Source organism: Vicugna pacos, unplaced genomic scaffold (genome assembly GCF_048564905.1).
Source record: "Vicugna pacos unplaced genomic scaffold, VicPac4 scaffold_16, whole genome shotgun sequence".
Classification (NCBI taxonomy): Eukaryota; Metazoa; Chordata; class Mammalia; order Artiodactyla; family Camelidae; genus Vicugna; species Vicugna pacos.
This window is the reverse complement of record NW_027328737.1, coordinates 3,814,003-3,840,559: the sequence shown is the minus strand read 5'-3', so window position 1 is coordinate 3,840,559 and position 26,557 is coordinate 3,814,003. Positions and strand designations below refer to the sequence as shown.

General features: G+C 46.6%; 1 long non-coding RNA gene across 1 annotated transcript; it reads right to left on the bottom strand.

Moving 5' to 3' along the window:
- Window positions 1–2,615: 2,615 nt before the first annotated feature.
- Window positions 2,616–7,696, bottom strand: LOC140692723 (uncharacterized). Its single transcript, XR_012068290.1, has 4 exons — window positions 7,440–7,696; window positions 4,162–4,234; window positions 2,934–2,993; window positions 2,616–2,786 (listed from the first exon to the last, which is right to left on the bottom strand). It is a non-coding gene; the product is annotated as an uncharacterized lncRNA (long non-coding RNA).
- Between the last annotated feature and the right edge of the window lie 18,861 nt (window positions 7,697–26,557).

Here is a 26,557-nt window from a genome sequence, read left to right as displayed (position 1 = left end):
ATTATGAGATAAGCGTAATCAACATGAGGTTATGCTAATCGAAATAGTATGGGGTGTTCATCACAACAAAGGCAACACCAGCAATTGGAGATATACCAGACAACACACACAGGAACAGGACATGGCATCAATGTCTAGGAGAAAGTGTCCTCACAGAAATCCCATGGAATTGCGTTGAGCCAAGTGTCTAAATTGTTCACTTAACCAAGCCCTAGAAGTCTGCATTAGATACCTGATATTACCTGACCAGTAGAGATGAAGAAGTACAGTAAAAGAAACAGGAAGTACCATTTTCAGTTCTAAAGAGATTGAAGGCCCAAAAGATAAGCTTTCAAACAACTAGACTGCAAAACGCCATCCAGAGCAAGTATTGAAAACGGAGATTACGGAAACCCTGAAGAACAACAGTGCCTCAGAATCACAGAAGGCAGAATACCAGAAAAGGGGCAGAGAAAGTCTCAAGACGAGCCAAATAATATCAGAAAACTCAATGGATGAGATAATATCAGGGCTAAAATTCAGTCCTAAGCAGACTAGATAATGCAGAGGGACGCGTGAATGACTGTGAAGACAGGGGAACAGAAATCCCTCGGTCAGAAGCAGACACAGGAAAGCAAGTGCAAACCAATGAAAACATTGATGTTGAATCCTGGGGTAAGAGAAGGCATGAAAGACTAGGATTCATAAGAGTCCCAGATGGACAAGCAAGAGATAAAGAAACAGAGAATGTCTGAAAATGTATCTGTCGAAAAATCAGACTGAAACTTGCTGAAAGCCAAGAAAGAATCATCTATGCGAATTCAGGAAGTACACAGCGCCCAAAGCAGGTGGAATCCCAATAGACCAACCAGCAGCTGTAGGATTCAAATCAACAAAGTTCATGAGCATCCCAGTGATTTAAAATGCGCCTGGAGGAAAGCAACATAGTCACAAGAGAACCTCCAGAGGGGTTTCAGCTGATATCTCGGCAGCAATATTACAGGACAGGGAGGAGTGCCAGGACATAGACCACATCCTGAATGGCCAAATGCTGCCATCTAGGGTAGCCTAGGTCACATGACCGCCATTTCTCATAACGGCAGAGCTAGAGAATTCCACAGAGCGGCCAATCTTAAAAGAATTCAGCAGTTCGAAACTTATCCTAAAAGACAGGTAGAGAATTCTCCCCTGAATAGAAAAGCAGCAAGATGAAATGGAAAGAAGAAAACCATTATTGGAAATGCAAGAAGAGTATGAGTGGCAAAGAAGAAGAAGGCAAGGAGGACATCAAAAGCCTGAAGATGGGAGAGGGAAGCAGGAAATCATAGGTGATTGGAAGCACTCTCTTAAGTGAATCAGCTTATATGACTCTCTGTTGGAAGCTAACGGAGCGATGCATGGCCTGACGTGTTTGCAAAACAAACGAGAAGCAGACCAACAAAGAATCAAGCCAACAAACAAGCAACAAAAGGGTACGGATGGCTGACATATACCAAGGGAACCATGATTATTCAAAAGAAAATACTCAAGGTGATGTCAAGGATCATTCAGCACGCATCGACCCAGTATGGCGGCTTACATGTACTCAGCACACTTGTATTCGGAAATCAGAGGCCTGCATTTATATTCGTAAATATTGATTCATAAAAGCATATCGTGACCTAACCCAAATGCCGATTTGGAATCAAATGGATTCCTGGCCGGTGATATAGACTTGCATGTCTTCCAACAGGAAGAATGAATGCCATATTCTACCCTACGTAGAGAAGAAATAGCATAAGCCTATAACAAAGACAAGTAGCTCTGCAAAAGTGTACTAAGAGCAAAAGAGACAGACAGTAAAGTGCACATTGGGGTTGGTTTCATTTCTAGGAATTTCAGCCCCCATGAAACCAATGGATCCATGTCCTGAGAGTGAGGGCGTTTCAGCAGAAATCAAACGATGGGTATGAATTCCGGGTGTACGGATATCACAGGAACATAAGCTTCCTTTTGTGGGTCTCTGTGTTCTGTGAACTGTTAGAAAGTTGAAAGACGTGTGAAACCATTAACTGAAAACGGACACGCTTCCCTCCGTTGGTACTGTGCATACAGATCTGAACACAAGGAAAGAGGGAAGGAAAAAGGCCCATGGGACGCTAGTGTGTAGAATCACATATACCTTAGGAATCTCTCGTTGGAGGCAGCCCCTCCCCCAACACTGACAAGATGCAGCCGCCATTGGGGATGGCAGTTACCGGTTGGATTCCAGGTGGAATGTTGGTGTGTACCGCGAGGCTTGTTGTGGCTGGTGGATCCTAGGTAACCGGGCAGAGTTCTGTGGGTGGATCAGTGTGATGGAGGGGCTGCCGCCCTCTGTGGAGCTTGCCTTTGCTCTTTGGTCCGGGAAGCTGTGTCAGTTCGAGATACTGCTGCTGCCCAAAGACCTGAGTTCACGGGTCAGTTTCCAGAACCTGAAAGGGCAGACAGTGGAAGATCTGCCTGTCATCAGCTTACTGGTGAGGCTCCGAGGTACTTTCTGACTTGCCCAGTCCTGTTGAAGTCGACTTTATGGGAGACACGAAGAGAAGCAGGCCGAAAAGCTGGCTGCACGGATTGAGGAGAGATGCGAACACATTGATGAGAGATGTTCTGCTACAATGGAGAATACTGGCCTGGAGACAGCTGTAGAGGATTCCAGGCTCGAAAGACATTCATGAGACATATTGAACCTCGCTGATCCTGGCAGGTACATACGGAGTGCCAACGTGGACTTGAGGAAGTTCCTCCATTCTCTGCTCCAAGAACGGGTCCAAGATCCCTGACGTCTAAAGAAAAGAGATGGCAGAGATGATCAAAACGCTCATATTCTTGGAAGAGGTCGTGAGAATCCACGCGTCCCAAGGGGCATTTCCAAGCCATTCAGACCAAAATGCACCAAGCCCAGGTAAGCCTTTTCCCAGGTTGGGACCTACCTAGCAAGCACTTGCTCTTCCCTCCCCTCCACTCAGGCATCCATTTGGAAGGATCAGTACCTGAGATGCAACGAAACCAGTATGAGAAGAGCAAGCCCCTCCTAGAATCAGAGTTCCTCCAGATTCACACTCTGTGAACAACAGTGAACTCCTTAGAGGTCAAATAGTCTCGACTGAAATAGATAGGAATTGAATACTTAACTCCCACAAAGAACCGATGGCCTTCCGTTTGATTCAGCAAATGCTGGGTTTATGTCTTCTCTGGGGTGAAGGGAGTGTGGTAAGTGAGGGGAATCATTGACTGAACTTGAATATGTATTGGGCCTCAGGTTTTTAAGACAGTATAGGAAAATAGTATAAGTCAGATAGTGAACGGAATTGTAAAGTCGCCATTGACATTAAAGACACAGCTTATGTGGACCGTCTTACACTTGAGGCAAGCCCTCAGGGGCACTATATCATGGGGGTGCACACTTGGTTGCGTTCAATTGCTTTACCGAACATGAACAGATGATTAAGCGTTCTCATCGCTGATAGAATAACACCTGGTTCTCAGTAGTCGAGCATAGCTGCAGCAGGGTTCTAATAGCTGTACTTCCTCTAGCTGCTTTTGGATTCAAACCTAAATGTATATATTCGGTTTGTTTTCTCTTGTATTTTCCTAGAGAGGGATGTTACCCCTTGAAATGCCAAAATTGGCCAGTAGGTGTCATTGGGTGTAAAGGGCACCACATGCACAAGTGAATCCAAGCTTGGGGGTTATTTCATGTTTCCAGTAGGTATTTCATGGTTCCTGTTGGTTTCGGAGTCTTCAACAGTAAAGGGCTGACATGACCCCTTTAACAGTTTGGACTGCTAGTTTGCATTCTATCTGTCTAGGTGTTCCTTAGTGCTGGCAAAATGTTACCAAAATTGTCAAGTCTGGCTTCTAGGTCGATTTAGTATGTTTCAAAAATGAACTTCGTTTTCGTATAGCTCCCAAAACATGTAAATCAATTCCATTAAACTTATTCAAGGCTGCAAATGAGATATCAACACAATGTCAAAACTGGAGTCTTTGGACAATCCCTCCCACCACGGCTGTATAGAAACCAAGAGCTAAACAAAAATCACATTTCTGTGAAATGTATCTGGAAAGTGTTGATTCATCTATGCCCAGTTGGCAGAGAAGCTGTGCAACCTGCGCTCACTCGCTCCCGTGTACACAGCAATGGAAACATCCACTCACCCAGCCCTTGGCACAGGACACTTGCCGAAGACAGGTCTGTAACTTCCAAAGACAGGATGAGGCCTCAGAACACCTGGAAGCAGGAGAAGGCAAAGCAGGGAATGGAAACCAGTGCAGGGTCTGACCCCTGGTGATGGAGCAGCAAAGGTGAAACTCTCTTTAACTTGGACGCACACTCTCAAGTGGACAGGAGACATGGGATTGACAGTGATGCGCTGAGTGTTAGAAGAGTGCACCGCAGATGCTTGGCTGACAGAACTCAAAGAAACCAGCGCCAAATATCCCCACGGTTGATTCTGAGGCCAAGATCCGAGCTGCCAAATTTGAGGTAGCTGAGGCAGTGGTCAGTGAGGGATAGGGCTACGGATGACGGCACACGATGAGTCTCAGGGATCTCGAGTGCGTTGTGGGGTGTGGTGGGTCCTATCAAGAGAGCAAACCGACCTGTGACCCCAATGAGAAAGCAACCACACTGGCGCACGCGGTTGAGTTTATCGATATGTCCCATGACCACACCCAGTGCATCTGCAGGACCAGGGACCAATTTGGCATTTTGCCACTAGAGCACGTGTGGGGCTGAATCAGAGATATCGTGCATCTGGTCTGAGGGATCCAGGGGTCCTTGGGTTTGAAATCAGAATGAAAAGCCTTAGGATCTGCTACATTCATAACCTGGGCTGGGATTATGGTTTGGTTCGAGGCACAGTGTGCGCAACAGCTCTGTGGTTGCCTTCGTGCACCCGTGCCACAAGGATGAGAGGACAAGGAAGGGTGGTCCAAGTCCACAGCGTGAGAAGGGGAAGCATTTCCTTCAGCATTATCTCCCAAAAGCGGATGCTACCTTTTGGATGGCACCGGCACGGTACGGCACCGAGGACACCAAGGTCGGTCTGCGGGATCATTCCAGCAGGCCCTGATGGGTGACACCCATAGATATGCTTCCACTGGTGTTTCTGTAGACAGAGAAGCTCTGGGAAGAACTGGTTTCATTGGGACATTCCCGTGGCACTACAAAGCACAAGCGCACTCTCAGTTTGCTCCTTTGGAAACACTCCAAAGTGACATAGAGCAGAATGCAGAGCTGAGAACCTTTAGAAGCTTCATTTCCACAAGAGGAAGTGTCCTGTGTACTTTCAGAATTATGAGATAAGCGTAATCAACATGAGGTTATGCTAATCGAAATAGTATGGGGTGTTCATCACAACAAAGGCAACACCAGCAATTGGAGATATACCAGACAACACACACAGGAACAGGACATGGCATCAATGTCTAGGAGAAAGTGTCCTCACAGAAATCCCATGGAATTGCGTTGAGCCAAGTGTCTAAATTGTTCACTTAACCAAGCCCTAGAAGTCTGCATTAGATACCTGATATTACCTGACCAGTAGAGATGAAGAAGTACAGTAAAAGAAACAGGAAGTACCATTTTCAGTTCTAAAGAGATTGAAGGCCCAAAAGATAAGCTTTCAAACAACTAGACTGCAAAACGCCATCCAGAGCAAGTATTGAAAACGGAGATTACGGAAACCCTGAAGAACAACAGTGCCTCAGAATCACAGAAGGCAGAATACCAGAAAAGGGGCAGAGAAAGTCTCAAGACGAGCCAAATAATATCAGAAAACTCAATGGATGAGATAATATCAGGGCTAAAATTCAGTCCTAAGCAGACTAGATAATGCAGAGGGACGCGTGAATGACTGTGAAGACAGGGGAACAGAAATCCCTCGGTCAGAAGCAGACACAGGAAAGCAAGTGCAAACCAATGAAAACATTGATGTTGAATCCTGGGGTAAGAGAAGGCATGAAAGACTAGGATTCATAAGAGTCCCAGATGGACAAGCAAGAGATAAAGAAACAGAGAATGTCTGAAAATGTATCTGTCGAAAAATCAGACTGAAACTTGCTGAAAGCCAAGAAAGAATCATCTATGCGAATTCAGGAAGTACACAGCGCCCAAAGCAGGTGGAATCCCAATAGACCAACCAGCAGCTGTAGGATTCAAATCAACAAAGTTCATGAGCATCCCAGTGATTTAAAATGCGCCTGGAGGAAAGCAACATAGTCACAAGAGAACCTCCAGAGGGGTTTCAGCTGATATCTCGGCAGCAATATTACAGGACAGGGAGGAGTGCCAGGACATAGACCACAACCTGAATGGCCAAATGCTGCCATCTAGGGTAGCCTAGGTCACATGACCGCCATTTCTCATAACGGCAGAGCTAGAGAATTCCACAGAGCGGCCAATCTTAAAAGAATTCAGCAGTTCGAAACTTATCCTAAAAGACAGGTAGAGAATTCTCCCCTGAATAGAAAAGCAGCAAGATGAAATGGAAAGAAGAAAACCATTATTGGAAATGCAAGAAGAGTATGAGTGGCAAAGAAGAAGAAGGCAAGGAGGACATCAAAAGCCTCAAGATGGGAGAGGGAAGCAGGAAATCATAGGTGATTGGAAGCACTCTCTTAAGTGAATCAGCTTATATGACTCTCTGTTGGAAGCGAACGGAGCGATGCATGGCCTGACGTGTTTGCAAAACAAACGAGAAGCAGACCAACAAAGAATCAAGCCAACAAACAAGCAACAAAAGGGTACGGATGGCTGACATATACCAAGGGAACCATGATTATTCAAAAGAAAATACTCAAGGTGATGTCAAGGATCATTCAGCACGCATCGACCCAGTATGGCGGCTTACATGTACTCAGCACACTTGTATTCGGAAATCAGAGGCCTGCATTTATATTCGTAAATATTGATTCATAAAAGCATATCGTGACCTAACCCAAATGCCGATTTGGAATCAAATGGATTCCTGGCCGGTGATATAGACTTGCATGTCTTCCAACAGGAAGAATGAATGCCATATTCTACCCTACGTAGAGAAGAAATAGCATAAGCCTATAACAAAGACAAGTAGCTCTGCAAAAGTGTACTAAGAGCAAAAGAGACAGACAGTAAAGTGCACATTGGGGTTGGTTTCATTTCTAGGAATTTCAGCCCCCATGAAACCAATGGATCCATGTCCTGAGAGTGCGGGCGTTTCAGCAGAAATCAAACGACGGGTATGAATTCCGGGTGTACGGATATCACAGGAACATAAGCTTCCTTTTGTGGGTCTCTGTGTTCTGTGAACTGTTAGAAAGTTGAAAGACGTGTGAAACCATTAACTGAAAACGGACACGCTTCCCTCCGTTGGTACTGTGCATACAGATCTGAACACAAGGAAAGAGGGAAGGAAAAAGGCCCATGGGACGCTAGTGGGTAGAATCACATTTACCTTAGGAATCTCTCGTTGGAGGCAGCCCCTCCCCCAACACTGACAAGATGCAGCCGCCATTGGGGATGGCAGTTACCGGTTGGATTCCAGGTGGAATGTTGGTGTGTACCGCGAGGCTTGTTGTGGCTGGTGGATCCTAGGTAACCGGGCAGAGTTCTGTGGGTGGATCAGTGTGATGGAGGGGCTGCCGCCCTCTGTGGAGCTTGCCTTTGCTCTTTGGTCCGGGAAGCTGTGTCAGTTCGAGATACTGCTGCTGCCCAAAGACCTGAGTTCACGGGTCAGTTTCCAGAACCTGAAAGGGCAGACAGTGGAAGATCTGCCTGTCATCAGCTTACTGGTGAGGCTCCGAGGTACTTTCTGACTTGCCCAGTCCTGTTGAAGTCGACTTTATGGGAGACACGAAGAGAAGCAGGCCGAAAAGCTGGCTGCACGGATTGAGGAGAGATGCGAACACATTGATGAGAGATGTTCTGCTACAATGGAGAATACTGGCCTGGAGACAGCTGTAGAGGATACCAGGCTCGAAAGACATTCATGAGACATATTGAACCTCGCTGATCCTGGCAGGTACATACGGAGTGCCTACGTGGACTTGAGGAAGTTCCTCCATTCTCTGCTCCAAGAACGGGTCCAAGATCCCTGACGTCTAAAGAAAAGAGATGGCAGAGATGATCAAAACGCTCATATTCTTGGAAGAGGTCGTGAGAATCCACGCGTCCCAAGGGGCATTTCCAAGCCATTCAGACCAAAATGCACCAAGCCCAGGTAAGCCTTTTCCCAGGTTGGGACCTACCTAGCAAGCACTTGCTCTTCCCTCCCCTCCACTCAGGCATCCATTTGGAAGGATCAGTACCTGAGATGCAACGAAACCAGTATGAGAAGAGCAAGCCCCTCCTAGAATCAGAGTTCCTCCAGATTCACACTCTGTGAACAACAGTGAACTCCTTAGAGGTCAAATAGTCTCGACTGAAATAGATAGGAATTGAATACTTAGCTCCCACAAAGAACCGATGGCCTTCCGTTTGATTCAGCAAATGCTGGGTTTATGTCTTCTCTGGGGTGAAGGGAGTGTGGTAAGTGAGGGGAATCATTGACTGAACTTGAATATGTATTGGGCCTCAGGTTTTTAAGACAGTATAGGAAAATAGTATAAGTCAGATAGTGAACGGAATTGTAAAGTCGCCATTGACATTAAAGACACAGCTTATGTGGACCGTCTTACACTTGAGGCAAGCCCTCAGGGGCACTATATCATGGGGGTGCACACTTGGTTGCGTTCAATTGCTTTACCGAACATGAACAGATGATTAAGCGTTCTCATCGCTGATAGAATAACACCTGGTTCTCAGTAGTCGAGCATAGCTGCAGCAGGGTTCTAATAGCTGTACTTCCTCTAGCTGCTTTTGGATTCAAACCTAAATGTATATATTCGGTTTGTTTTCTCTTGTATTTTCCTAGAGAGGGATGTTACCCCTTGAAATGCCAAAATTGGCCAGTAGGTGTCATTGGGTGTAAAGGGCACCACATGCACAAGTGAATCCAAGCTTGGGGGTTATTTCATGTTTCCAGTAGGTATTTCATGGTTCCTGTTGGTTTCGGAGTCTTCAACAGTAAAGGGCTGACATGACCCCTTTAACAGTTTGGACTGCTAGTTTGCATTCTATCTGTCTAGGTGTTCCTTAGTGCTGGCAAAATGTTACCAAAATTGTCAAGTCTGGCTTCTAGGTCGATTTAGTATGTTTCAAAAATGAACTTCGTTTTCGTATAGCTCCCAAAACATGTAAATCAATTCCATTAAACTTATTCAAGGCTGCAAATGAGATATCAACACAATGTCAAAACTGGAGTCTTTGGACAATCCCTCCCACCACGGCTGTATAGAAACCAAGAGCTAAACAAAAATCACATTTCTGTGAAATGTTTCTGGAAAGTGTTGATTCATCTATGCCCAGTTGGCAGAGAAGCTGTGCAACCTGCGCTCACTCGCTCCCGTGTACACAGCAATGGAAACATCCACTCACCCAGCCCTTGGCACAGGACACTTGCCGAAGACAGGTCTGTAACTTCCAATGGCAGGATGAGGCCTCAGAACACCTGGAAGCAGGAGAAGGCAAAGCAGGGAATGGAAACCAGTGCAGGGTCTGACCCCTGGTGATGGAGCAGCAAAGGTGAAACTCTCTTTAACTTGGACGCACACTCTCAAGTGGACAGGAGACATGGGATTGACGGTGATGCGCTGAGTGTTAGAAGAGTGCACCGCAGATGCTTGGCTGACAGAACTCAAAGAAACCAGCGCCAAATATCCCCACGGTTGATTCTGAGGCCAAGATCCGAGCTGCCAAATTTGAGGTAGCTGAGGCAGCGGTCAGTGAGGGATAGGGCTACGGATGACGGCACACGATGAGTCTCAGGGATCTCGAGTGCATTGTGGGGTGTGGTGGGTCCTATCAAGAGAGCAAACCGACCTGTGACCCCAATGAGAAAGCAACCACACTGGCGCACGCGGTTGAGTTTATCGATATGTCCCATGACCACACCCAGTGCATCTGCAGGACCAGGGACCAATTTGGCATTTTGCCACTAGAGCACGTGTGGGGCTGAATCAGAGATATCGTGCATCTGGTCTGAGGGATCCAGGGGTCCTTGGGTTTGAAATCAGAATGAAAAGCCTTAGGATCTGCTACATTCATAACCTGGGCTGGGATTATGGTTTGGTTCGAGGCACAGTGTGCGCAACAGCTCTGTGGTTGCCTTCGTGCACCCGTGCCACAAGGATGAGAGGACAAGGAAGGGTGGTCCAAGTCCACAGCGTGAGAAGGGGAAGCATTTCCTTCAGCATTATCTCCCAAAAGCGGATGCTACCTTTTGGATGGCACCGGCACGGTACGGCACCGAGGACACCAAGGTCGGTCTGCGGGATCATTCCAGCAGGCCCTGATGGGTGACACCCATAGATATGCTTCCACTGGTGTTTCTGTAGACAGAGAAGCTCTGGGAAGAACTGGTTTCATTGGGACATTCCCGTGGCACTACAAAGCACAAGCGCACTCTCAGTTTGCTCCTTTGGAAACACTCCAAAGTGACATAGAGCAGAATGCAGAGCTGAGAACCTTTAGAAGCTTCATTTCCACAAGAGGAAGTGTCCTGTGTACTTTCAGAATTATGAGATAAGCGTAATCAACATGAGGTTATGCTAATCGAAATAGTATGGGGTGTTCATCACAACAAAGGCAACACCAGCAATTGGAGATATACCAGACAACACACACAGGAACAGGACATGGCATCAATGTCTAGGAGAAAGTGTCCTCACAGAAATCCCATGGAATTGCGTTGAGCCAAGTGTCTAAATTGTTCACTTAACCAAGCCCTAGAAGTCTGCATTAGATACCTGATATTACCTGACCAGTAGAGATGAAGAAGTACAGTAAAAGAAACAGGAAGTACCATTTTCAGTTCTAAAGAGATTGAAGGCCCAAAAGATAAGCTTTCAAACAACTAGACTGCAAAACGCCATCCAGAGCAAGTATTGAAAACGGAGATTACGGAAACCCTGAAGAACAACAGTGCCTCAGAATCACAGAAGGCAGAATACCAGAAAAGGGGCAGAGAAAGTCTCAAGACGAGCCAAATAATATCAGAAAACTCAATGGATGAGATAATATCAGGGCTAAAATTCAGTCCTAAGCAGACTAGATAATGCAGAGGGACGCGTGAATGACTGTGAAGACAGGGGAACAGAAATCCCTCGGTCAGAAGCAGACACAGGAAAGCAAGTGCAAACCAATGAAAACATTGATGTTGAATCCTGGGGTAAGAGAAGGCATGAAAGACTAGGATTCATAAGAGTCCCAGATGGACAAGCAAGAGATAAAGAAACAGAGAATGTCTGAAAATGTATCTGTCGAAAAATCAGACTGAAACTTGCTGAAAGCCAAGAAAGAATCATCTATGCGAATTCAGGAAGTACACAGCGCCCAAAGCAGGTGGAATCCCAATAGACCAACCAGCAGCTGTAGGATTCAAATCAACAAAGTTCATGAGCATCCCAGTGATTTAAAATGCGCCTGGAGGAAAGCAACATAGTCACAAGAGAACCTCCAGAGGGGTTTCAGCTGATATCTCGGCAGCAATATTACAGGACAGGGAGGAGTGCCAGGACATAGACCACAACCTGAATGGCCAAATGCTGCCATCTAGGGTAGCCTAGGTCACATGACCGCCATTTCTCATAACGGCAGAGCTAGAGAATTCCACAGAGCGGCCAATCTTAAAAGAATTCAGCAGTTCGAAACTTATCCTAAAAGACAGGTAGAGAATTCTCCCCTGAATAGAAAAGCAGCAAGATGAAATGGAAAGAAGAAAACCATTATTGGAAATGCAAGAAGAGTATGAGTGGCAAAGAAGAAGAAGGCAAGGAGGACATCAAAAGCCTCAAGATGGGAGAGGGAAGCAGGAAATCATAGGTGATTGGAAGCACTCTCTTAAGTGAATCAGCTTATATGACTCTCTGTTGGAAGCGAACGGAGCGATGCATGGCCTGACGTGTTTGCAAAACAAACGAGAAGCAGACCAACAAAGAATCAAGCCAACAAACAAGCAACAAAAGGGTACGGATGGCTGACATATACCAAGGGAACCATGATTATTCAAAAGAAAATACTCAAGGTGATGTCAAGGATCATTCAGCACGCATCGACCCAGTATGGCGGCTTACATGTACTCAGCACACTTGTATTCGGAAATCAGAGGCCTGCATTTATATTCGTAAATATTGATTCATAAAAGCATATCGTGACCTAACCCAAATGCCGATTTGGAATCAAATGGATTCCTGGCCGGTGATATAGACTTGCATGTCTTCCAACAGGAAGAATGAATGCCATATTCTACCCTACGTAGAGAAGAAATAGCATAAGCCTATAACAAAGACAAGTAGCTCTGCAAAAGTGTACTAAGAGCAAAAGAGACAGACAGTAAAGTGCACATTGGGGTTGGTTTCATTTCTAGGAATTTCAGCCCCCATGAAACCAATGGATCCATGTCCTGAGAGTGCGGGCGTTTCAGCAGAAATCAAACGACGGGTATGAATTCCGGGTGTACGGATATCACAGGAACATAAGCTTCCTTTTGTGGGTCTCTGTGTTCTGTGAACTGTTAGAAAGTTGAAAGACGTGTGAAACCATTAACTGAAAACGGACACGCTTCCCTCCGTTGGTACTGTGCATACAGATCTGAACACAAGGAAAGAGGGAAGGAAAAAGGCCCATGGGACGCTAGTGGGTAGAATCACATTTACCTTAGGAATCTCTCGTTGGAGGCAGCCCCTCCCCCAACACTGACAAGATGCAGCCGCCATTGGGGATGGCAGTTACCGGTTGGATTCCAGGTGGAATGTTGGTGTGTACCGCGAGGCTTGTTGTGGCTGGTGGATCCTAGGTAACCGGGCAGAGTTCTGTGGGTGGATCAGTGTGATGGAGGGGCTGCCGCCCTCTGTGGAGCTTGCCTTTGCTCTTTGGTCCGGGAAGCTGTGTCAGTTCGAGATACTGCTGCTGCCCAAAGACCTGAGTTCACGGGTCAGTTTCCAGAACCTGAAAGGGCAGACAGTGGAAGATCTGCCTGTCATCAGCTTACTGGTGAGGCTCCGAGGTACTTTCTGACTTGCCCAGTCCTGTTGAAGTCGACTTTATGGGAGACACGAAGAGAAGCAGGCCGAAAAGCTGGCTGCACGGATTGAGGAGAGATGCGAACACATTGATGAGAGATGTTCTGCTACAATGGAGAATACTGGCCTGGAGACAGCTGTAGAGGATACCAGGCTCGAAAGACATTCATGAGACATATTGAACCTCGCTGATCCTGGCAGGTACATACGGAGTGCCTACGTGGACTTGAGGAAGTTCCTCCATTCTCTGCTCCAAGAACGGGTCCAAGATCCCTGACGTCTAAAGAAAAGAGATGGCAGAGATGATCAAAACGCTCATATTCTTGGAAGAGGTCGTGAGAATCCACGCGTCCCAAGGGGCATTTCCAAGCCATTCAGACCAAAATGCACCAAGCCCAGGTAAGCCTTTTCCCAGGTTGGGACCTACCTAGCAAGCACTTGCTCTTCCCTCCCCTCCACTCAGGCATCCATTTGGAAGGATCAGTACCTGAGATGCAACGAAACCAGTATGAGAAGAGCAAGCCCCTCCTAGAATCAGAGTTCCTCCAGATTCACACTCTGTGAACAACAGTGAACTCCTTAGAGGTCAAATAGTCTCGACTGAAATAGATAGGAATTGAATACTTAGCTCCCACAAAGAACCGATGGCCTTCCGTTTGATTCAGCAAATGCTGGGTTTATGTCTTCTCTGGGGTGAAGGGAGTGTGGTAAGTGAGGGGAATCATTGACTGAACTTGAATATGTATTGGGCCTCAGGTTTTTAAGACAGTATAGGAAAATAGTATAAGTCAGATAGTGAACGGAATTGTAAAGTCGCCATTGACATTAAAGACACAGCTTATGTGGACCGTCTTACACTTGAGGCAAGCCCTCAGGGGCACTATATCATGGGGGTGCACACTTGGTTGCGTTCAATTGCTTTACCGAACATGAACAGATGATTAAGCGTTCTCATCGCTGATAGAATAACACCTGGTTCTCAGTAGTCGAGCATAGCTGCAGCAGGGTTCTAATAGCTGTACTTCCTCTAGCTGCTTTTGGATTCAAACCTAAATGTATATATTCGGTTTGTTTTCTCTTGTATTTTCCTAGAGAGGGATGTTACCCCTTGAAATGCCAAAATTGGCCAGTAGGTGTCATTGGGTGTAAAGGGCACCACATGCACAAGTGAATCCAAGCTTGGGGGTTATTTCATGTTTCCAGTAGGTATTTCATGGTTCCTGTTGGTTTCGGAGTCTTCAACAGTAAAGGGCTGACATGACCCCTTTAACAGTTTGGACTGCTAGTTTGCATTCTATCTGTCTAGGTGTTCCTTAGTGCTGGCAAAATGTTACCAAAATTGTCAAGTCTGGCTTCTAGGTCGATTTAGTATGTTTCAAAAATGAACTTCGTTTTCGTATAGCTCCCAAAACATGTAAATCAATTCCATTAAACTTATTCAAGGCTGCAAATGAGATATCAACACAATGTCAAAACTGGAGTCTTTGGACAATCCCTCCCACCACGGCTGTATAGAAACCAAGAGCTAAACAAAAATCACATTTCTCTGAAATGTTTCTGGAAAGTGTTGATTCATCTATGCCCAGTTGGCAGAGAAGCTGTGCAACCTGCGCTCACTCGCTCCCGTGTACACAGCAATGGAAACATCCACTCACCCAGCCCTTGGCACAGGACACTTGCCGAAGACAGGTCTGTAACTTCCAATGGCAGGATGAGGCCTCAGAACACCTGGAAGCAGGAGAAGGCAAAGCAGGGAATGGAAACCAGTGCAGGGTCTGACCCCTGGTGATGGAGCAGCAAAGGTGAAACTCTCTTTAACTTGGACGCACACTCTCAAGTGGACAGGAGACATGGGATTGACGGTGATGCGCTGAGTGTTAGAAGAGTGCACCGCAGATGCTTGGCTGACAGAACTCAAAGAAACCAGCGCCAAATATCCCCACGGTTGATTCTGAGGCCAAGATCCGAGCTGCCAAATTTGAGGTAGCTGAGGCAGCGGTCAGTGAGGGATAGGGCTACGGATGACGGCACACGATGAGTCTCAGGGATCTCGAGTACATTGTGGGGTGTGGTGGGTCCTATCAAGAGAGCAAACCGACCTGTGACCCCAATGAGAAAGCAACCACACTGGCGCACGCGGTTGAGTTTATCGATATGTCCCATGACCACACCCAGTGCATCTGCAGGACCAGGGACCAATTTGGCATTTTGCCACTAGAGCACGTGTGGGGCTGAATCAGAGATATCGTGCATCTGGTCTGAGGGATCCAGGGGTCCTTGGGTTTGAAATCAGAATGAAAAGCCTTAGGATCTGCTACATTCATAACCTGGGCTGGGATTATGGTTTGGTTCGAGGCACAGTGTGCGCAACAGCTCTGTGGTTGCCTTCGTGCACCCGTGCCACAAGGATGAGAGGACAAGGAAGGGTGGTCCAAGTCCACAGCGTGAGAAGGGGAAGCATTTCCTTCAGCATTATCTCCCAAAAGCGGATGCTACCTTTTGGATGGCACCGGCACGGTACGGCACCGAGGACACCAAGGTCGGTCTGCGGGATCATTCCAGCAGGCCCTGATGGGTGACACCCATAGATATGCTTCCACTGGTGTTTCTGTAGACAGAGAAGCTCTGGGAAGAACTGGTTTCATTGGGACATTCCCGTGGCACTACAAAGCACAAGCGCACTCTCAGTTTGCTCCTTTGGAAACACTCCAAAGTGACATAGAGCAGAATGCAGAGCTGAGAACCTTTAGAAGCTTCATTTCCACAAGAGGAAGTGTCCTGTGTACTTTCAGAATTATGAGATAAGCGTAATCAACATGAGGTTATGCTAATCGAAATAGTATGGGGTGTTCATCACAACAAAGGCAACACCAGCAATTGGAGATATACCAGACAACACACACAGGAACAGGACATGGCATCAATGTCTAGGAGAAAGTGTCCTCACAGAAATCCCATGGAATTGCGTTGAGCCAAGTGTCTAAATTGTTCACTTAACCAAGCCCTAGAAGTCTGCATTAGATACCTGATATTACCTGACCAGTAGAGATGAAGAAGTACAGTAAAAGAAACAGGAAGTACCATTTTCAGTTCTAAAGAGATTGAAGGCCCAAAAGATAAGCTTTCAAACAACTAGACTGCAAAACGCCATCCAGAGCAAGTATTGAAAACGGAGATTACGGAAACCCTGAAGAACAACAGTGCCTCAGAATCACAGAAGGCAGAATACCAGAAAAGGGGCAGAGAAAGTCTCAAGACGAGCCAAATAATATCAGAAAACTCAATGGATGAGATAATATCAGGGCTAAAATTCAGTCCTAAGCAGACTAGATAATGCAGAGGGACGCGTGAATGACTGTGAAGACAGGGGAACAGAAATCCCTCGGTCAGAAGCAGACACAGGAAAGCAAGTGCAAACCAATGAAAACATTGATGTTGAATCCTGGGGTAAGAGAAGGCATGAAAGACTAGGATTCATAAGAGTCCCAGATGGACAAGCAAGAGATAAAGAAACAGAGAATGTCTGAAAATGTATCTGTCGAAAAATCAGACTGAAACTTGCTGAAAGCCAAGAAAGAATCATCTATGCGAATTCAGGAAGTACACAGCGCCCAAAGCAGGTGGAATCCCAATAGACCAACCAGCAGCTGTAGGATTCAAATCAACAAAGTTCATGAGCATCCCAGTGATTTAAAATGCGCCTGGAGGAAAGCAACATAGTCACAAGAGAACCTCCAGAGGGGTTTCAGCTGATATCTCGGCAGCAATATTACAGGACAGGGAGGAGTGCCAGGACATAGACCACAACCTGAATGGCCAAATGCTGCCATCTAGGGTAGCCTAGGTCACATGACCGCCATTTCTCATAACGGCAGAGCTAGAGAATTCCACAGAGCGGCCAATCTTAAAAGAATTCAGCAGTTCGAAACTTATCCTAAAAGACAGGTAGAGAATTCTCCCCTGAATAGAAAAGCAGCAAGATGAAATGGAAAGAAGAAAACCATTATTGGAAATGCAAGAAGAGTATGAGTGGCAAAGAAGAAGAAGGCAAGGAGGACATCAAAAGCCTCAAGATGGGAGAGGGAAGCAGGAAATCATAGGTGATTGGAAGCACTCTCTTAAGTGAATCAGCTTATATGACTCTCTGTTGGAAGCGAACGGAGCGATGCATGGCCTGACGTGTTTGCAAAACAAACGAGAAGCAGACCAACAAAGAATCAAGCCAACAAACAAGCAACAAAAGGGTACGGATGGCTGACATATACCAAGGGAACCATGATTATTCAAAAGAAAATACTCAAGGTGATGTCAAGGATCATTCAGCACGCATCGACCCAGTATGGCGGCTTACATGTACTCAGCACACTTGTATTCGGAAATCAGAGGCCTGCATTTATATTCGTAAATATTGATTCATAAAAGCATATCGTGACCTAACCCAAATGCCGATTTGGAATCAAATGGATTCCTGGCCGGTGATATAGACTTGCATGTCTTCCAACAGGAAGAATGAATGCCATATTCTACCCTACGTAGAGAAGAAATAGCATAAGCCTATAACAAAGACAAGTAGCTCTGCAAAAGTGTACTAAGAGCAAAAGAGACAGACAGTAAAGTGCACATTGGGGTTGGTTTCATTTCTAGGAATTTCAGCCCCCATGAAACCAATGGATCCATGTCCTGAGAGTGCGGGCGTTTCAGCAGAAATCAAACGACGGGTATGAATTCCGGGTGTACGGATATCACAGGAACATAAGCTTCCTTTTGTGGGTCTCTGTGTTCTGTGAACTGTTAGAAAGTTGAAAGACGTGTGAAACCATTAACTGAAAACGGACACGCTTCCCTCCGTTGGTACTGTGCATACAGATCTGAACACAAGGAAAGAGGGAAGGAAAAAGGCCCATGGGAAGCTAGTGGGTAGAATCACATTTACCTTAGGAATCTCTCGTTGGAGGCAGCCCCTCCCCCAACACTGACAAGATGCAGCCGCCATTGGGGATGGCAGTTACCGGTTGGATTCCAGGTGGAATGTTGGTGTGTACCGCGAGGCTTGTTGTGGCTGGTGGATCCTAGGTAACCGGGCAGAGTTCTGTGGGTGGATCAGTGTGATGGAGGGGCTGCCGCCCTCTGTGGAGCTTGCCTTTGCTCTTTGGTCCGGGAAGCTGTGTCAGTTCGAGATACTGCTGCTGCCCAAAGACCTGAGTTCACGAGTCATGTTCCAGAACCTGAAAGGGCAGACAGTGGAAGATCTGCCTGTCATCAGCTTACTGGTGAGGCTCCGAAGTACTTTCTGACTTGCCCAGTCCTGTTGAAGTCGACTTTATGGGAGACACGAAGAGAAGCAGGCCGAAAAGCTGGCTGCACGGATTGAGGAGAGATGCGAACACATTGATGAGAGATGTTCTGCTACAATGGAGAATACTGGCCTGGAGACAGCTGTAGAGGATACCAGGCTCGAAAGACATTCATGAGACATATTGAACCTCACTGATCCTGGCAGGTACATACGGAGTGCCAACGTGGACTTGAGGAAGTTCCTCCATTCTCTGCTCCAAGAACGGGTCCAAGATCCCTGACGTCTAAAGAAAAGAGATGGCAGAGATGATCAAAACGCTCATATTCTTGGAAGAGGTCGTGAGAATCCACGCGTCCCAAGGGGCATTTCCAAGCCATTCAGACCAAAATGCACCAAGCCCAGGTAAGCCTTTTCCCAGGTTGGGACCTACCTAGCAAGCACTTGCTCTTCCCTCCCCTCCACTCAGGCATCCATTTGGAAGGATCAGTACCTGAGATGCAACGAAACCAGTATGAGAAGAGCAAGCCCCTCCTAGAATCAGAGTTCCTCCAGATTCACACTCTGTGAACAACAGTGAACTCCTTAGAGGTCAAATAGTCTCGACTGAAATAGATAGGAATTGAATACTTAGCTCCCACAAAGAACCGATGGCCTTCCGTTTGATTCAGCAAATGCTGGGTTTATGTCTTCTCTGGGGTGAAGGGAGTGTGGTAAGTGAGGGGAATCTTTGACTGAACTTGAATATGTACTGGACCTCAGGTTTTTAAGACAGTATAGGAAAATAGTATAAGTCAGATAGTGAACGGAATTGTAAAGTCGCCATTGACATTAAAGACACAGCTTATGTGGACCGTCTTACACTTGAGGCAAGCCCTCAGGGGCACTATATCATGGGGGTGCACACTTGGTTGCGTTCAATTGCTTTACCCAACATGAACGGATGATTAAGCGTTCTCATCGCTGATAGAATAACACCTGGTTCTCAGTAGTCGAGCATAGCTGCAGCAGGGTTCTAATAGCTGTACTTCCTCTAGCTGCTTTTGGATTCAAACCTAAATGTATATATTCGGTTTGTTTTCTCTTGTATTTTCCTAGAGAGGGATGTTACCCCTTGAAATGCCAAAATTGGCCAGTAGGTGTCATTGGGTGTAAAGGGCACCACATGCACAAGTGAATCCAAGCTTGGGGGTTATTTCATGTTTCCAGTAGGTATTTCATGGTTCCTGTTGGTTTCGGAGTCTTCAACAGTAAAGAGCTGACATGACCCCTTTAACAGTTTGGACTGCTAGTTTGCATTCTATCTGTCTAGGTGTTCCTTAGTGCTGGCAAAATGTTACCAAAATTGTCAAGTCTGGCTTCTAGGTCGATTTAGTATGTTTCAAAAATGAACTTCGTTTTCGTATAGCTCCCAAAACATGTAAATCAATTCCATTAAACTTATTCAAGGCTGCAAATGAGATATCAACACAATGTCAAAACTGGAGTCTTTGGACAATCCCTCCCACCACGGCTGTATAGAAACCAAGAGCTAAACAAAAATCACATTTCTGTGAAATGTATCTGGAAAGTGTTGATTCATCTATGCCCAGTTGGCAGAGAAGCTGTGCAACCTGCGCTCACTCGCTCCCGTGTACACAGCAATGGAAACATCCACTCACCCAGCCCTTGGCACAGGACACTTGCCGAAGACAGGTCTGTAACTTCCAAAGACAGGATGAGGCCTCTGAACACCTGGAAGCAGGAGAAGGCAAAGCAGGGAATGGAAACCAGTGCAGGGTCTGACCCCTGGTGATGGAGCAGCAAAGGTGAAACTCTCTTTAACTTGGACGCACACTCTCAAGTGGACAGGAGACATGGGATTGACAGTGATGCGCTGAGTGTTAGAAGAGTGCACCGCAGATGCTTGGCTGACAGAACTCAAAGAAACCAGCGCCAAATATCCCCACGGTTGATTCTGAGGCCAAGATCCGAGCTGCCAAATTTGAGGTAGCTGAGGCAGCGGTCAGTGAGGGATAGGGCTACGGATGACGGCACACGATGAGTCTCAGGGATCTCGAGTGCGTTGTGGGGTGTGGTGGGTCCTATCAAGAGAGCAAACCGACCTGTGACCCCAATGAGAAAGCAACCACACTGGCGCGCGCGGTTGAGTTTATCGATATGTCCCATGACCACACCCAGTGCATCTGCAGGACCAGGGACCAATTTGGCATTTTGCCACTAGAGCACGTGTGGGGCTGAATCAGAGATATCGTGCATCTGGTCTGAGGGATCCAGGGGTCCTTGGGTTTGAAATCAGAATGAAAAGCCTTAGGATCTGCTACATTCATAACCTGGGCTGGGATTATGGTTTGGTTCGAGGCACAGTGTGCACAACAGCTCTGTGGTTGCCTTCGTGCACCCGTGCCACAAGGATGAGAGGACAAGGAAGGGTGGTCCAAGTCCACAGCGTGAGAAGGGGAAGCATTTCCTTCAGCATTATCTCCCAAAAGCGGATGCTACCTTTTGGATGGCACCGGCACGGTACGGCACCGAGGACACCAAGGTCGGTCTGCGGGATCATTCCAGCAGGCCCTGATGGGTGACACCCATAGATATGCTTCCACTGGTGTTTCTGTAGACAGAGAAGCTCTGGGAAGAACTGGTTTCATTGGGACATTCCCGTGGCACTACAAAGCACAAGCGCACTCTCAGTTTGCTCCTTTGGAAACACTCCAAAGTGACATAGAGCAGAATGCAGAGCTGAGAACCTTTAGAAGCTTCATTTCCACAAGAGGAAGTGTCCTGTGTACTTTCAGAATTATGAGATAAGCGTAATCAACATGAGGTTATGCTAATCGAAATAGTATGGGGTGTTCATCACAACAAAGGCAACACCAGCAATTGGAGATATACCAGACAACACACACAGGAACAGGACATGGCATCAATGTCTAGGAGAAAGTGTCCTCACAGAAATCCCATGGAATTGCGTTGAGCCAAGTGTCTAAATTGTTCACTTAACCAAGCCCTAGAAGTCTGCATTAGATACCTGATATTACCTGACCAGTAGAGATGAAGAAGTACAGTAAAAGAAACAGGAAGTACCATTTTCAGTTCTAAAGAGATTGAAGGCCCAAAAGATAAGCTTTCAAACAACTAGACTGCAAAACGCCATCCAGAGCAAGTATTGAAAACGGAGATTACGGAAACCCTGAAGAACAACAGTGCCTCAGAATCACAGAAGGCAGAATACCAGAAAAGGGGCAGAGAAAGTCTCAAGACGAGCCAAATAATATCAGAAAACTCAATGGATGAGATAATATCAGGGCTAAAATTCAGTCCTAAGCAGACTAGATAATGCAGAGGGACGCGTGAATGACTGTGAAGACAGGGGAACAGAAATCCCTCGGTCAGAAGCAGACACAGGAAAGCAAGTGCAAACCAATGAAAACATTGATGTTGAATCCTGGGGTAAGAGAAGGCATGAAAGACTAGGATTCATAAGAGTCCCAGATGGACAAGCAAGAGATAAAGAAACAGAGAATGTCTGAAAATGTATCTGTCGAAAAATCAGACTGAAACTTGCTGAAAGCCAAGAAAGAATCATCTATGCGAATTCAGGAAGTACACAGCGCCCAAAGCAGGTGGAATCCCAATAGACCAACCAGCAGCTGTAGGATTCAAATCAACAAAGTTCATGAGCATCCCAGTGATTTAAAATGCGCCTGGAGGAAAGCAACATAGTCACAAGAGAACCTCCAGAGGGGTTTCAGCTGATATCTCGGCAGCAATATTACAGGACAGGGAGGAGTGCCAGGACATAGACCACATCCTGAATGGCCAAATGCTGCCATCTAGGGTAGCCTAGGTCACATGACCGCCATTTCTCATAACGGCAGAGCTAGAGAATTCCACAGAGCGGCCAATCTTAAAAGAATTCAGCAGTTCGAAACTTATCCTAAAAGACAGGTAGAGAATTCTCCCCTGAATAGAAAAGCAGCAAGATGAAATGGAAAGAAGAAAACCATTATTGGAAATGCAAGAAGAGTATGAGTGGCAAAGAAGAAGAAGGCAAGGAGGACATCAAAAGCCTCAAGATGGGAGAGGGAAGCAGGAAATCATAGGTGATTGGAAGCACTCTCTTAAGTGAATCAGCTTATATGACTCTCTGTTGGAAGCGAACGGAGCGATGCATGGCCTGACGTGTTTGCAAAACAAACGAGAAGCAGACCAACAAAGAATCAAGCCAACAAACAAGCAACAAAAGGGTACGGATGGCTGACATATACCAAGGGAACCATGATTATTCAAAAGAAAATACTCAAGGTGATGTCAAGGATCATTCAGCACGCATCGACCCAGTATGGCGGCTTACATATACTCAGCACACTTGTATTCGGAAATCAGAGGCCTGCATTTATATTCGTAAATATTGATTCATAAAAGCATATCGTGACCTAACCCAAATGCCGATTTGGAATCAAATGGATTCCTGGCCGGTGATATAGACTTGCATGTCTTCCAACAGGAAGAATGAATGCCATATTCTACCCTACGTAGAGAAGAAATAGCATAAGCCTATAACAAAGACAAGTAGCTCTGCAAAAGTGTACTAAGAGCAAAAGAGACAGACAGTAAAGTGCACATTGGGGTTGGTTTCATTTCTAGGAATTTCAGCCCCCATGAAACCAATGGATCCATGTCCTGAGAGTGCGGGCGTTTCAGCAGAAATCAAACGACGGGTATGAATTCCGGGTGTACGGATATCACAGGAACATAAGCTTCCTTTTGTGGGTCTCTGTGTTCTGTGAACTGTTAGAAAGTTGAAAGACGTGTGAAACCATTAACTGAAAACGGACACGCTTCCCTCCGTTGGTACTGTGCATACAGATCTGAACACAAGGAAAGAGGGAAGGAAAAAGGCCCATGGGACGCTAGTGGGTAGAATCACATTTACCTTAGGAATCTCTCGTTGGAGGCAGCCCCTCCCCCAACACTGACAAGATGCAGCCGCCATTGGGGATGGCAGTTACCGGTTGGATTCCAGGTGGAATGTTGGTGTGTACCGCGAGGCTTGTTGTGGCTGGTGGATCCTAGGTAACCGGGCAGAGTTCTGTGGGTGGATCAGTGTGATGGAGGGGCTGCCGCCCTCTGTGGAGCTTGCCTTTGCTCTTTGGTCCGGGAAGCTGTGTCAGTTCGAGATACTGCTGCTGCCCAAAGACCTGAGTTCACGGGTCAGTTTCCAGAACCTGAAAGGGCAGACAGTGGAAGATCTGCCTGTCATCAGCTTACTGGTGAGGCTCCGAGGTACTTTCTGACTTGCCCAGTCCTGTTGAAGTCGACTTTATGGGAGACACGAAGAGAAGCAGGCCGAAAAGCTGGCTGCACGGATTGAGGAGAGATGCGAACACATTGATGAGAGATGTTCTGCTACAATGGAGAATACTGGCCTGGAGACAGCTGTAGAGGATACCAGGCTCGAAAGACATTCATGAGACATATTGAACCTCGCTGATCCTGGCAGGTACATACGGAGTGCCAACGTGGACTTGAGGAAGTTCCTCCATTCTCTGCTCCAAGAACGGGTCCAAGATCCCTGACGTCTAAAGAAAAGAGATGGCAGAGATGATCAAAACGCTCATATTCTTGGAAGAGGTCGTGAGAATCCACGCGTCCCAAGGGGCATTTCCAAGCCATTCAGACCAAAATGCACCAAGCCCAGGTAAGCCTTTTCCCAGGTTGGGACCTACCTAGCAAGCACTTGCTCTTCCCTCCCCTCCACTCAGGCATCCATTTGGAAGGATCAGTACCTGAGATGCAACGAAACCAGTATGAGAAGAGCAAGCCCCTCCTAGAATCAGAGTTCCTCCAGATTCACACTCTGTGAACAACAGTGAACTCCTTAGAGGTCAAATTGTCTCGACTGAAATAGATAGGAATTGAATACTTAGCTCCCACAAAGAAACGATGGCCTTCCGTTTGATTCAGCAAATGCTGGGTTTATGTCTTCTCTGGGGTGAAGGGAGTGTGGTAAGTGAGGGGAATCATTGACTGACCTTGAATATGTATTGGGCCTCAGGTTTTTAAGACAGTATAGGAAAATAGTATAAGTCAGATAGTGAACGGAATTGTAAAGTCGCCATTGACATTAAAGACACAGCTTATGTGGACCGTCTTACACTTGAGGCAAGCCCTCAGGGGCACTATATCATGGGGGTGCACACTTGGTTGCGTTCAATTGCTTTACCCAACATGAACGGATGATTAAGCGTTCTCATCGCTGATAGAATAACACCTGGTTCTCAGTAGTCGAGCATAGCTGCAGCAGGGTTCTAATAGCTGTACTTCCTCTAGCTGCTTTTGGATTCAAACCTAAATGTATATATTCGGTTTGTTTTCTCTTGTATTTTCCTAGAGAGGGATGTTACCCCTTGAAATGCCAAAATTGGCCAGTAGGTGTCATTGGGTGTAAAGGGCACCACATGCACAAGTGAATCCAAGCTTGGGGGTTATTTCATGTTTCCAGTAGGTATTTCATGGTTCCTGTTGGTTTCGGAGTCTTCAACAGTAAAGAGCTGACATGACCCCTTTAACAGTTTGGACTGCTAGTTTGCATTCTATCTGTCTAGGTGTTCCTTAGTGCTGGCAAAATGTTACCAAAATTGTCAAGTCTGGCTTCTAGGTCGATTTAGTATGTTTCAAAAATGAACTTCGTTTTCGTATAGCTCCCAAAACATGTAAATCAATTCCATTAAACTTATTCAAGGCTGCAAATGAGATATCAACACAATGTCAAAACTGGAGTCTTTGGACAATCCCTCCCACCACGGCTGTATAGAAACCAAGAGCTAAACAAAAATCACATTTCTGTGAAATGTATCTGGAAAGTGTTGATTCATCTATGCCCAGTTGGCAGAGAAGCTGTGCAACCTGCGCTCACTCGCTCCCGTGTACACAGCAATGGAAACATCCACTCACCCAGCCCTTGGCACAGGACACTTGCCGAAGACAGGTCTGTAACTTCCAAAGACAGGATGAGGCCCCTGAACACCTGGAAGCAGGAGAAGGCAAAGCAGGGAATGGAAACCAGTGCAGGGTCTGACCCCTGGTGATGGAGCAGCAAAGGTGAAACTCTCTTTAACTTGGACGCACACTCTCAAGTGGACAGGAGACATGGGATTGACGGTGATGCGCTGAGTGTTAGAAGAGTGCACCGCAGATGCTTGGCTGACAGAACTCAAAGAAACCAGCGCCAAATATCCCCACGGTTGATTCTGAGGCCAAGATCCGAGCTGCCAAATTTGAGGTAGCTGAGGCAGCGGTCAGTGAGGGATAGGGCTACGGATGACGGCACACGATGAGTCTCAGGGATCTCGAGTGCGTTGTGGGGTGTGGTGGGTCCTATCAAGAGAGCAAACCGACCTGTGACCCCAATGAGAAAGCAACCACACTGGCGCGCGCGGTTGAGTTTATCGATATGTCCCATGACCACACCCAGTGCATCTGCAGGACCAGGGACCAATTTGGCATTTTGCCACTAGAGCACGTGTGGGGCTGAATCAGAGATATCGTGCATCTGGTCTGAGGGATCCAGGGGTCCTTGGGTTTGAAATCAGAATGAAAAGCCTTAGGATCTGCTACATTCATAACCTGGGCTGGGATTATGGTTTGGTTCGAGCCAGTGTGCGCAACAGCTCTGTGGTTGCCTTCGTGCACCCGTGCCACAAGGATGAGAGGACAAGGAAGGGTGGTCCAAGTCCACAGCGTGAGAAGGGGAAGCATTTCCTTCAGCATTATCTCCCAAAAGCGGATGCTACCTTTTGGATGGCACCGGCACGGTACGGCACCGAGGACACCAAGGTCGGTCTGCGGGATCATTCCAGCAGGCCCTGATGGGTGACACCCATAGATATGCTTCCACTGGTGTTTCTGTAGACAGAGAAGCTCTGGGAAGAACTGGTTTCATTGGGACATTCCCGTGGCACTACAAAGCACAAGCGCACTCTCAGTTTGCTCCTTTGGAAACACTCCAAAGTGACATAGAGCAGAATGCAGAGCTGAGAACCTTTAGAAGCTTCATTTCCACAAGAGGAAGTGTCCTGTGTACTTTCAGAATTATGAGATAAGCGTAATCAACATGAGGTTATGCTAATCGAAATAGTATGGGGTGTTCATCAC